The sequence below is a fragment of the Manis pentadactyla genome, chromosome X (genome assembly GCF_030020395.1).
Source record: "Manis pentadactyla isolate mManPen7 chromosome X, mManPen7.hap1, whole genome shotgun sequence".
Lineage (NCBI taxonomy): Eukaryota > Metazoa > Chordata > Mammalia > Pholidota > Manidae > Manis > Manis pentadactyla.
The window spans coordinates 125041377-125054359 of NC_080038.1; the positions used below are offsets into that span (position 1 = coordinate 125041377).

The 12983-nt window shown below is 38.5% G+C and overlaps 1 long non-coding RNA gene and 1 pseudogene across 2 annotated transcripts in view; one reads left to right on the top strand and one right to left on the bottom strand.

The window, feature by feature from the left end:
- LOC130681966 (uncharacterized) overlaps positions 1 to 12983 on the bottom strand; it is a 50591-nt gene that overhangs the window by 20758 nt on the left and 16850 nt on the right. The window contains exons 2-4 of one of the 2 annotated variants that reach the window (XR_008995258.1): positions 9323 to 9391; positions 7424 to 8928; positions 3996 to 4311 (exon numbers count right to left, since the gene is read on the bottom strand). The exons of the other annotated variant lie outside the window; for it this stretch is intronic. This is a non-coding gene — a long non-coding RNA (uncharacterized LOC130681966). The remainder of the gene's footprint in view (positions 1 to 3995; positions 4312 to 7423; positions 8929 to 9322; positions 9392 to 12983) is intronic. 2 annotated transcript variants of the gene reach the window in all.
- LOC118910042 (eukaryotic translation initiation factor 2 subunit 3, X-linked-like) lies at positions 11051 to 12981 on the top strand (annotated as a pseudogene).

Below are 12983 nucleotides of genomic sequence, written 5' to 3' on the forward strand. Positions count from 1 at the left end.
TGAATGAAAAGAAAGGATAGAAGCAGGATTCACTCTAAAGGGAGTCTCGGCCTAACTTAGCAACTGATTGGGTATAGAGGTCAGGGAGGAGTGAACCAAGTGAGCTTAGAATTTAACTTAAAAAATTTTTATTATGCAAATTCTCAAACAGAGAGAAAAACAGGATATTGAAGCCCCACACACCCCTTTACCTAGCTCAACAATTGTCAATTCATGGCCAATTTTGTTTCATCAATACCATTACCTATTCCTCCTCTTACCAACTGGATTATTTTGTAGTAAATCCTAGATATCATATCATCAAACACTTCGGTATGTATTTCTGAAAGATATTCTTGACATAGCCACAAACAATTATCTCCTAAAAAATTAACATTAAGCCTTTAATGTCACCAAATACTTAATATCATCAAGTAAGAACTCCAATTTCCTCAATGGTCTGTTTGTTTATAGCTGATAAGTTAAAATAAGGCTCCAGATAAACAGACCCACTGAATGTAAGATTCTGTCTGAAACAGCCATATGGAGATATCAGGCAGGCAATTGAAATTTGGGCCCAAACCTCAACAAAGATGTAGAGGCCAGAAATACAGATTTGGAAGCCACCTTTCCAGAAGGAATGGTTGAAGCTCTTTGAATAGATGAAGCTATTAAGTAGATACCATAGGGGGGAAATACAGCAATAAAATGACCCAAGATAAAAGTTTGGGGAACACTACATTCAGAAAGAAGAGAAAGAGACACCAAGAATGGGAATAGGTTGGGAGGAGTTTGAAAAAGACATGAAAAGTTGAAAAAGAAACAAGATAGTGTTATCACTGGAATCAAGAAATGAAAATGTTGCAAAGAGGGAGGATCACACATTTTGCTCACTTAATGGTTTACATCAAAAAAGCTTTGGGCTAGGACTCAGTCCATGCTCTATTGTGTGACTTTCTACTGTGTTAGCAGTGAGTTAGTCACCTCCATAAACCCAAGATTCTTCAGATATAAAAAACAAATTAAGACTAGTCATTCCAGTTAAAAGCCTGTTCTGAGGATCAAACGGGAATGGATGCATGTGAAGAAGGCCTTTGTTAACTGCAAAGCACTGGACAAATATGAGAGGCTGGTCACTCAATAAATTCTTATTATTATTTTTATTAATAATGTGAAAATATAACTTAACTGCTGAATGAAGGACTTAAAGTTTCTAATATAGGAGACTCGTGAATCAGAAAGGCCATAATTCTTCAAGAGGCTCATTAGATATAATAGCTAGCTCTTTAAGTGTTAAATCCTCCACATACCTTAACTCACTTGATCTTCACAAAATCTTACTCGATACCACTATTAGCCTCGTTTTTACAGATGAGGAAGCTAAGGCTGAGAGAAGTGAATTAACTCGCCCCAGGTCGACTGCACAGCTAAGTGGCTAAACCAGAGCTCAAACCAAGTCTTTCCTACACCAGATTCTGACCTCTTAATCACTACACCAAACTTCCTCTTAAAAATTGACGGAGTCCAGCTCCAGCCAAGGGGTGGGATGCCCGAAGGTACAGGACAGAGTCGGTGCACGGAAACAGGACTCTGAGTCAGTTGGAGGAGGTCTCTCGACAAAGTGCCGATGACATCTTTATTTATACCATTTTGCACAAGGATATGATTATTTTTCATTTGTTCTTTTGATTAACAAGCATAGGCAAGCTTTTCTCTTTCTATTTATTTCTAATCTACACATGGTTAGCCAAGTGTTAGGTGATTTTTTTTCTGTTCCTTGACCTAAACTTTTCCTAGCAACACGTACTCTATTGTGTCTCTCGTTTCTATGCAACACAGTTTCTAAGTAAGGCGTGTGACGGCAGAAGCATGCAGCATGTAGCAGTGACTATGGAGTCTATCAGCTCAGGGTGAAATACAGGTCACTCACTGCTACAGTTAGCTAGGCAGGTATCATCATCTATATTTCTAATACAATGGGTACATTTTATCCCCTCATAATATTTATTCTATCATAGGTAGATGCAAGATGAAGATAGAAAGCATGATTTAGTGCTGTAAGAAGGCAAGTGTAAATGATCGGGTCTGTGCCTATGACTAGGTATTAATCAAAGTTAGACAAGGGCAACAAAACTTCCACGGGCGTAGATTTCTCTCAAAACTGGGGGGTTGAGGTTCTAAGCCTCACCTCTGTTGGCCCCCATTTTCTCACCTGATGGCCCCCCTGCAACTGTGCCTGTCTTAGGTTGTTCCTCCCTTGAGGAATCTTACCCCTCTCTGGCTGACCAGCCATCTTCCGGGGCCATACAGGGAGATGTAAAGCTGGTAAGTGAGAGAGAAGTAATATTCTTTGAAAAAGTTAGCTTTTCACTTCTTTGCAGATTTATGCTCCATGGCTTCTATGCCCAGCACTTGTCTTGAGGTATCGTTACCACTTGGAAGAATTATGGTACTTGGTAATTTCACGTATGAGGCATGAATTCTAGTAAAGGGCTGTAATTAGGAAGGAAGAAGAGAAGCTATAGAAGTAGCAGATGGAAGAAAACATGAGAAGATTGATTAAGTGTCAGACAGGGTTATTCCATTCAGTATTCCCCCATAACTCTATTTCTCTAACTTTCCTATAAAACTCTTCATCACTAATTTCACTAGCATTGCAAACAAGGGGGGCATTCCCACTTAGGTGGAGATGGGGTTGTCAGTGTTTGACTAACTAACTGCAGGTTTTGGTATTCCACCCCAAGATTGCTATCTGGCCCCTGTGTTCCATTCTTCAGGAGCACTGTCCTGAAAAGCTTCTGGAAAGTTTCTGTTCTCCTCCTTTCTGTGCTGCTTATCAAAGGTTAGCTTAGTCTTTGGCAAAAATGCAAGCAAAAGCAAAGCCAATAGTATAATGGAGAAAAACAAAATCAAGGTGGGTAATAGGGGGCGCCAGCTGCGAAGACCCCTGCTTTGCGGGGGTCTTCCTCCAGCCTGAACTTTGCTACACAGCTTGAGTAGCATGGCTCCCGCCATCTCCCCCTTTTTTATTTTTTAAAGCAAGTTTTAAAGTCTTCAGTTTTAAATAGGTTTTTCTTACACTTTTGCTTAGCAGTTGGAGGAACACTGGGAGGAATACAAGAAGAATTCATGCTGAAATTCTTAAATTTATAAAAGAAGACAACCAAGCAGAGGTAGAGGTATAATGTTTTACAGTTGCTAAAAGGGAACCTGGAACTTCAGAGGTGGAGATAGAGGAAGTATGAGCAGCACTAATATCAGTAATAGGTTTTTGTAAATTACTCATATTTAATGATATATATTGGTATTTTCTCAAACTCCTAATAAGTGGTTCTAAATTTTATCTCCGGTGTCTGAGGAATTATATTTATAAGGAGTAACACAAATCTATTTATAATTAGTATAACATTTGGTGATCAAACAAGTTTTTAAATTTTGGACTTGGTTCTTCACATAAAGCAGGGTCTCTTCTAGGGCATTAACTTTAGATTTTAATTTTTGATCAATAACCTTTTAAGTGGTTAAAGCTAATGATACATCCCTAGACAACTGATCAATAAGTGGCAGAATGGGTCTCTTGTACTAGGGGATACAAAACACTTTTTCTGAAATAAGAGAGTGCTGGCATCATGAAGTGCTTGTAGCTCATAATCATTAAATCACATAAAATTTAAAGTAACAGGAATTATCAAATATGGGGGATGGTACACAATAGAAATGACTTTTGCATTATTTTTTACAGAAAAACGGGTAGAAAGAGTACAATTATTACAATTTATAATGAATTTATCTATAGTTTTGCTAATATTCATAGATATATAATTCTGATAGCAAAAAGGCATATGGAGTTTGCAAACAGGCATGAGACTGATAAACAGTTTTTCTTGTGGGCCTATGCAGTGTTACTGGTCTGACAGAAGCTTAATTGCCATAGTTCGGACTATAGGAAAGATTTTTCATTTAGGGATGTAGTTAATATGGGTGGGACTCAAGCATAGCAATAAACAAAGTTTTACTAGGAATAGGCAAACTCGGAAGGCGATCTACAGCTTCGGCTTCCTCCATCAGCTTCTCTATCTGGTCTCAGGTCGGAGGGTCACTTTTCCGGTTGATCTTGCCAATCGTCTCCGTGGGGGAAGACTTGGTCGCGACTGGCGAGCTTCTCAGGAATCTTGGAGAGCAAGGTTCTGTAAAGGCGGTACTAGAAGTTCTTCAAGGTTTTTTCTTGGGCAGGGGCTTTCACTTCCTCTCAGGAAGTTGTGTGGGGGAGGAGGTGGTGGTTGAGACCTGTCTGATGAGTCTGTCTGGTACCCACATGGGTGTATCTGAGTCCTGTTTAAAAATATAAGCATATCCTCTCCCACAGGTTATTAAAACATCAGGCCATTTCTGTTGCCCTGTAAGCAGGTCTTTCTACTTTACTAAAGGTTTGGAATTAGTTGAAGACAAAAAGCCGCAAAATCATTTTCTTTAGTTTACTTAATCTTACGTAACTAATACTTGTTCTGCTGAAATCTAGTTCTTTACTAATTTAGGAGTAATCAGTGACTACAAATGACAACAGACTTATAAATGACAATGTTTAAAGATTTGATGAGAGTTTATGGTAAGACAGTTGACATAAGGAAATCTGGATATTTCTGTAACATAAAACATTCAGTAACAAAGTTTAGCATCATCCTCCTTGACAGTGCTTTCCAGGTAAATATATATTAGGTAAATAAGCCAAATTAGACAAATGTTTTCCCCAATGAGAAAAAAATTCCTCTGACATGTTCCAGGGGCCCTCTGGAACATATTAGAGTTAACCAGAGGTAAAAGCAACTTTTTAAATTTGATTTTGGGAAGCTGTCAAAAAGTTTTTAAGGTACTTGCCCAAACAGTCTCAATAGAATTATAAGTCACTATAAAATAATACTTATCTATTTAACCAGAATGACAATAAAAGATTTTAAAGGCAAATACATGGTTGTTAGCAAAACTCAGCTTTTAATCTTTTAATATTAAGATCTTATTTTTTTTAAATACTTTGACAACTCATTGAGACTTTAAGCATGAGAAACTACTTTGATAAAAACAATTAGAAAGCTCTTTGCCATCTTTCAACATTAAGAGCAGGCTAACAGTTTAAGAAAACTTTGTCCATTTATCTGAAAACAAAACTCTAATTTGCTGTGTACTTGATATCAAGACTCATTTACTTTAATTTCACATAGCATGATGGTATCAATTCTTCCATAAACTTTCTACAACTTTCTTTTACATTCCGAGTTCTCTCTCTTTAAATAAACAGCTGTAATTTAGAAGTTACCTTCTTTTACCCTCAACAAAATGAATGTCTATTCTTTATACCTTCTCTTATTAAACACACACCTTTTCTAGCAAGCAGAGATATTTTCTTTATTACTTTAAGTAGTTTTATTTAGAATTTAAAACTATTAGGAACTTAATTTTCAGTGAACACTGAGAAGTGGGCTATTGTAAACTGTTACACTAGCATTCTTTAGATTGGTAAATATATGAACACATTTTATAATTTCTGGAACCATGTTTTACAGCACAATCTCTCACTAAGCATAAAGTATGTCTGCTTAATTTCACAAAACTTTAAGGTTTTAGGTTACTACAAAGATTCTCAAGGTGTTTATAGGTATACACACTGTAACACACTGTAATACATTAACACACTATTATTAAGATGTTTACTTGCTACACTTATTTAGTTTACCCATTCCTAACTATGCTCACAAAACTTTTACTAAACAACAAAGTCAAGCCTCTCTTTAAGCATTTTTTCTTGAAAGATTTAACAGATAACGTCAACTTCAATAACTTTAGGTAAACTTAGGCAGTTGATAACCATAAGGACATGTCTGTTTCAGTTTAATTTAAATTAGCATTAATGCTTAATATCTTTTATTAGAATTTTCTGGAAGTTTTAGAATGCCCAATTTTTACAAGCACTTGTCTTTAAATCAATTTTTATTAATACTATCTGGAGGTTAAAAAAATATTTTCCATTTACACACTTAAGACACACATACAGATTGAGACAAAATGACTACAGTTAGCAACACTTTTCACAAAAGAACATATACACAGACAAACTGACACAAAGATTTGAGTTACTAATATTCAATTGCCTTCTTTCTTTTTAGTTTACTTGATTATAGATACTTTGGAATCTGGAGGCTTTTTAGGTAGTTGAGCAGCACCTATTCTAAAGCGATTATATTGGGCTGCAGTTTCTCCTAAATTCTCTTCTTTTTCTGGAGTTAATCTTTCGTCATAAGGAGAGGCAGAGGCCAGCATTGTAAGATAAATTCTAGCCTAAATAAGCAGGCGACAAGAGGCAACAAAGGGCCAGGCAGTTTATTTGAGCGCAATTTCCAGGTGATGTTCCTCGGTCTGAAACACAGGCCGGGGAAGTCACACCCGGTCAGGGAGGTGGGGGCTTATAAGGGGTTAGGAGGGGGAGGAGTGGGCAAGCTATCCTAGGGGGCGTGGAGAGGTATGGTTGGCTAAAGGTGACATAATAGACAACTAGAAACTTTTTTTCCTTCCAAGAGGGAGGAGGCTGACATCCGGGTCTTAGTTGGCACATCAGAAGGATGGAATTCAGGAAGAGCTGTCCCCTTTCCATAAAAGGCACGGACCTTGGGGTCTGATCTGTTCTCCCCCTATGGCATCTCTCTGTTCTGTTTGCATGTCCTTGTTTTTCCTTCCTCCAGCCTAACAAGCATCACTGGAGGTTTTGTTACAGAGAGTAGCGGTGTCATCCATCTATTAAAGACTTCTAACAATGTCAAAGTGTAAGGTGTCGAGAGACTATAGTCTTTGCAGGCAATCTTTAATTCTTTTATTAATTTATATGGGATGGGCTCCCAGGATACACTTTCATCATCAAATTCTCCTCCAAAAATAATTGGATAACACATAAATTCTATGTCTCTTTCTTGTTCTGCTTGCTTTAAGGCAGCCCTTACTCCAGTAGGGGTCTTTTGATCAAATCTGGGGTGGGGGGCTCTATGTGCTCTTTAAGTTCTAAAACCTCCTTGATTAAATTCCACAGTGCAAAGGCATCTGTAGGGTCCTTCTAAGGTCCGAGATGATAACAATAGACCTGCATACCTTCGCCTACTTTGTCCCAGATTTCCATATCTACACATGAATCTTTAGGAAACCATGGGCAACACTCCTGCACAAAATGTAGAAATTTAGTCAGCTGTCCTGAAGAGACCTTAATTCCTCTTTTTTCTATCATATGCTTAATGATTTCAATGAGGAGACCTCTTTCTTTGGACTCTCCATGGCTCATCTTCTCAAGTAGTTCTGACTATCTGCCCACTCCTAACTTTGCTTTCCTATGCAAAGGGGCTTGCAAGACCTGGGGCAGAGTCCTATCCATCCTCGATTAGAGGGAAAGGGAAACGGGAGAACTTACCTTCAAGCCCCACGTTGGGTGCTACTTGCCAGAGTCCAGCTCCACCTGAGGGGTGGGATGCCCAAAGGTGCAGGACGGAGTTGGCGCATGGTTGTTTGTATTATATATTTACCCAGTCTGGTGCAGATAACTTCTTCCTGGTTCCTTTAATATGTTTCTTGGTCCTTTTTGTTATTCATGAGTAATTGGACATAAAGTAGGGTTGCAAGATTTAGCAAATAAAAATATAGGGTGCTCAGTTAAAACCGATTTTAGTCGTTAACTAGAGGTAAAAGCATGAGTCAGTTGGAGAAGGTCTCTCAACAAAGTGCCAATGACATCTTTATTTATACCATTTGCAAAAGGATATGATTATTTTTCATTTGTTCTTTTGATTAACAAGCATAGGCAAGCTTTTCTCTTTCTATTTATTTCTAATCTATACATGGTTAGCCAAGTGTTAGACAGGTGATTTTTTTTCTGTTCCTTGACCTAAACTTTTCCTAGCAACACGTACTCTATTGTGTCTCTCGTTTCTATGCAACACAGTTTCTAAGTAAGGCGTGTGACGGCAGAAGCGTGCAGCATGTAGCAGTGACTATGGAGTCTATCAGCTCAGGGTGAAATACAGGTCACTCACTGCTACAGTTAGCTAGGCAGGTATCATCATCTATATTTCTAATACAATGGGTACATTTTATCCCCTCATAATATTTATTCTATCATAGGTAGATGCAAGATGAAGATAGAAAGCATGATTTAGTGCTGTAAGAAGGCAAGTGTAAATGATCAGGTCTGTGCCTATGACTAGGTATTAATCAAAGTTAGACAAGGGCAACAAAACTTCCACGGGTATAGATTTCTCTCAAAACTGGGGGGTTGAGGTTCTAAGCCTCACCTCTGTTGGCCCCCATTTTCTCACCTGATGGCCCCCCTGCAACTGTGCCTGTCTTAGGTTGTTCCTCCCTTGAGGAATCTTACCCCTCTCTGGCTAACCAGCCATCTTCCGGGGCCATACAGGGAGATGTAAAGCTGGTAAGTGAGAGAGAAGTAATATTCTTTGAAAAGGTTAGCTTTTCACTTCTTTGCAGATTTATGCTCCATGGCTTCTATGCCCAGCACTTGTCTTGAGGTATTGTTACCACTTGGAAGAATTATGGTACTTGGTAATTTCACGTATGAGGCATGAATTCTAGTAAAGGGCTATAATTAGGAAGGAAGAAGAGAAGCTATAGAAGTAGCAGATGGAAGAAAACATGAGAAGATTGATTAAGTGTCAGACAGGGTTATCCCATTCAGTATTCCCCCACAACTCTATTTCTCTAATTTTCCTATAAAACTCTTCATCACTAATTTCACTAGCATTGCAAACAAGAGGGGCATTCCCACTTAGGTGGAGATGGGGTTGTCAGTGTTTGACTAACTAACTGCAGGTTTTGGTATTCCACGCCAAGATTGCCATCTGGCCCCTGTATGTTCCATTCTTCAGGAGCACTGTCCTGAAAAGCTTCTGGGAAGTTTATGTTCTCCTCTGTGGTATTGATGGGGTTAATACATAATTCAAGTAAGGTAGAAATCAAATGTATAAGGACACATGACTTGATTGTTTTTCCTACACACTCTGTTGATGTATAATCAAGGACTGAGTGATGAGAACCAAAGCAGTTCTCATGTCTCGGAGCCATCTTCACACAGTTTTGGTATCCTTGAGAAGCGTCGCGTCCTTGGGCTAGACTCAAGGCCAGATAATGATGTTTGAGTTCACTGTAAGTTCATTTATTCAATAAGTATGAGAAATGCCTTCTTGCCATTGCTCTTGAGCTGTTACGCTTTGAGCCCCCTGGCTGGTCCTTTCAGGTCTTCGACGACCCATCCCATCTTCTCCCTCGTCTGCAGCTTAGAGGCAGGGAGTGGACCAACATCCTTATTTCCGTGCTGCTTGTCAAAGGTTAGCTTAGTCTTTGGCAAAAATGCAAGCAAAAGCAAAGCCTATAGTATAAAGGAGAAAAACAAAATCAAGGTAGGTAATAGGGGGAGCCAGCTGTGAAGGCCCCTGCTTTGCAGGGGTCTTCCTCCAGCCTGAGCTTTGCTACACAGCTTGAGTAGCATGGCTCCTGCCAAAAAATATGCCTTGAAAAGCTAGAAGATGACCATATTACGACCCTAATGAATTATGGATCTAGGCACTGAGCATCTATGGCAGCTATACAAAAAGAGACAACCAGACATATGGCTCCTGAAGGGAGTACACACCATCTATGAAGTAATTCTACCCCTTACTCCACCCCACCCCAGCCAACTGAACCTGAATCAAAGCTTTTAGAATAGGGTTAACAGTTGCTAGATAAAATTCAGAACTCCCAGTTAAAGCTGAATTTCAGATAAAACAAGTAACTTTTTGAGTGTAAGCATGTCCCATAGTATGTCCCATACATTATATTTGGCACATACTTAAAAAGTATTTAGTTCACCTGAAAATCGGTTTTAACTGGGCACCCTGTATTTTTATTTGCTAAATCTCACAACCCTACTTTATGTCCAATTACTCATGAACAAAAAGGACCAAGAAACATATTAAAGGAACCAGGAAGAAGTTACCTGCACCAGACTGGGTAAATATATAATACAAACAACCAGATTTCCTCAACACAGAAACATCAAAGAGAGAGGCAGTGACTAAAGAAACTTAAGAGACACAAAAATCAATCATAAAATGTAGACTACTTGAATTCTTATTCAGATTATTTTTAAAAACATGCCATTCATGATACTGGTAATTGGAACACTGGATATTTGATATTAAGGAATTATTAATTATTTAGTTACCTAGTATTATTGTGGGTTTTTTTTAAATAAGCCCTTATCTCTTATAGGTGCATGTTGAAAAGTTTATGGATGAAACTATATGACATCCTGTAGGTGCTTCATAATAATCTAGAAGGGAGGGTGGTAGAACTGGTATAGATGTAGTAGAATGGATGGTGTTGAAGCTTCCTAAAAACTACCTGTGATTTCATATACTCTTCTATTTCTATATATGTCTGAAATTCCCTATAATAAAAAAATTTTTGAAAGAACCAATACCAAGCACAGTGACTGACAAACACTTAACACGTATTTGTTGGCAGGCAAATGGGTTTAATTTTTAAAAAAGAAAGCTCTCAGATGGCCATCAAATGGAAAAACATTTTTGTAATGAGATTGCAAGCATGAATATGCCTGAAAACACAAATGAGATTCATTTAGGGACCAAACTATATTCAAATGGGAACAATAACGAATCTGCTCAGACAAGGGAATTTGTTTATTGAAAATGAACAGTTGTGAAACTCTGGGCAGAAAAGGAATGTATATTACAGATACTTAATTTTGGTAAGCACGAAGACATTTTTAACCCTCTAAAAAAATGTTATGCAGGAAACAATCCACCTTAGATGTTCTTCAATATTTATTATTCAAGTGAACTGCTGTGGAAAGCTATGTTAATTTCCCAAAGGCATTTGAACAAATTTCAAAAATTTGAGTGTTGACATGCAAGTGAATCGCCAATTACTAGAAATTAATGACTTCTCATGATGAATAATGCATGCACTTGACAGCAGGGCTTTACCCAAAATGCAGTGTTGACAGTTTTGAATGCAGTCTTGCCTACCTGCAGTACATGATAATCAAATTCAAAAGCAACCCTCCCATACAACATGCAAGTTAATGTGCTTAGTGCAAGTTAGCAAAATAAGCTGTTTATTTTATGCTTACTATTCCACCATATGGATGCATTAGAATCCATTCAACCATTCTCTTACTGATAGATGTTTCCCACTTTTGCTATTATCAATGATGATGCATTTGACTTTATACATTTAACCTTACATTCTGCGGCTTTAATTTCTGAGGGAGAAATTACAAGAAGTAGGTTTGCTGAGCTGAAGTGTATCAATACGATTAATTTTAATAGATACTAACCGAATGTATTTTTAAATTAGGGCTACAATGTGGAATGGTGTTTTTAAAATGTAATCACCTAACTACAAGTCAATGATCTTACTAACTTCACTTCAAATACCAAGTATATATAAGCTCTGTCTTAAGTACAGAACTGGATTCTTTGACAATCTCTCATTAACATAGTGCTTTTGGTGTTAAAAATCCTGTGGTTTGGCCCACCCAGGGAGGCGTGGCCCGCCGGTAGGGGGCTCCGTGCTCTGTCGTCACCATGCGGAAACCTGACACGCAGGATGTTACCAAGTTGACTCCACTTTCACACAAAGTTATCAACAGACAAGTCACAATTAATACAGGTACAATTGCTCAGGTAGCCCATGGGAAATCCACAGTCGTAAAAGCTCTTTCTGGAGTTCACACTGTCAGGTTCAAAAATGAACTAGGAAGAAATAGTACAATCAACTTGGATATGCTAATACCAAGATTTATAAACTTGATGACTCAAGCTGTTTTCGGCCAGAATGTTACAGATCCTGTGGAAGTAGTACACCTGATGAGTTTCCTACAGACATTCCAGGGACCAAAGGGAACTTCAAATCAGTCAGACATGTTTCCTTTGTTGACTGTCCTGGCCATGACATTTTGATGGCTACTATGCTGAATGGTGCAGCCATGATGGATGCAGCTCTTCTGTTGATAGCTGGTAATGAGTCTTGTCCTCAGCCTCAGACTTGTGAACACATGGCTGCTATAGAAATCATGAAACTGAAGCATATTTTGTTTCTACAAAATAAAATAGATTTGGTAAAAGAAAGTCAAGCTAAAGAACAGTATGAATTGATTCTTGTTTGTACAAAGTACAGTAGCAGAAGGGGCTCCTATCATTCCAATTTCTGCTCAGCTAAAATACAACATTGAAGTTGTCTGTGAGTACCTAGTAAAGAAAATTCCAGTACCCCCAAGGAACTTTACTTCAGAGCCCTGACTTATTGTTATCCGGTCCTTTGATGTCAATAAACCTGGCTGTGAAGTTGATGACCTTAAGGGTGGTGTAGCTGGTGATAGTATTCTAAAAGGAGTTTTAAAGGTGGGCCAGGAGATTGAAGTCAGACCTGGCATTGTTTCCAAAGACAGTGAAGGAAAACTCATGTGTAAACCAATCTTTTCCAAAATTGTGTCCCTTTTTGCTGAGCATAATGATCTCCAGTATGCTGCTCCAGGAGGTCTTATTGGACTTGGGACAAAAATTGACCCCACTTCGTGCTGGGCTGACAGAATGGTAGGGCAGGTACTTGGTGCAGTTGCAGCTTTACCTGAGATCTTCAGAGTTGGAAATCTCCTATTCCCTACTTAGACACCTTCTAGGCGTATGCACTGAAGGAGATAAGAAAGCAACAAAGGTGCAAAAGCTGTCTAAGAATGAAGTGCTCATGGTGAACATAGGATCCCTGTCGACAGGAGGAAGAGTTAGTACAGTCAAGGCTGATTTGGGCAAAATCGTATTGACTAATCCTGCGTGCACAGAAGTGGGAGAAAAAATTGCCCTTAGCCGAATAGTTGAAAAACACTGGCGTTTAATTGGTTGGGGTCAAATAAGAAGAGGAGTGACAATCAAGCCAAAAGTAGACGATGACTGAAG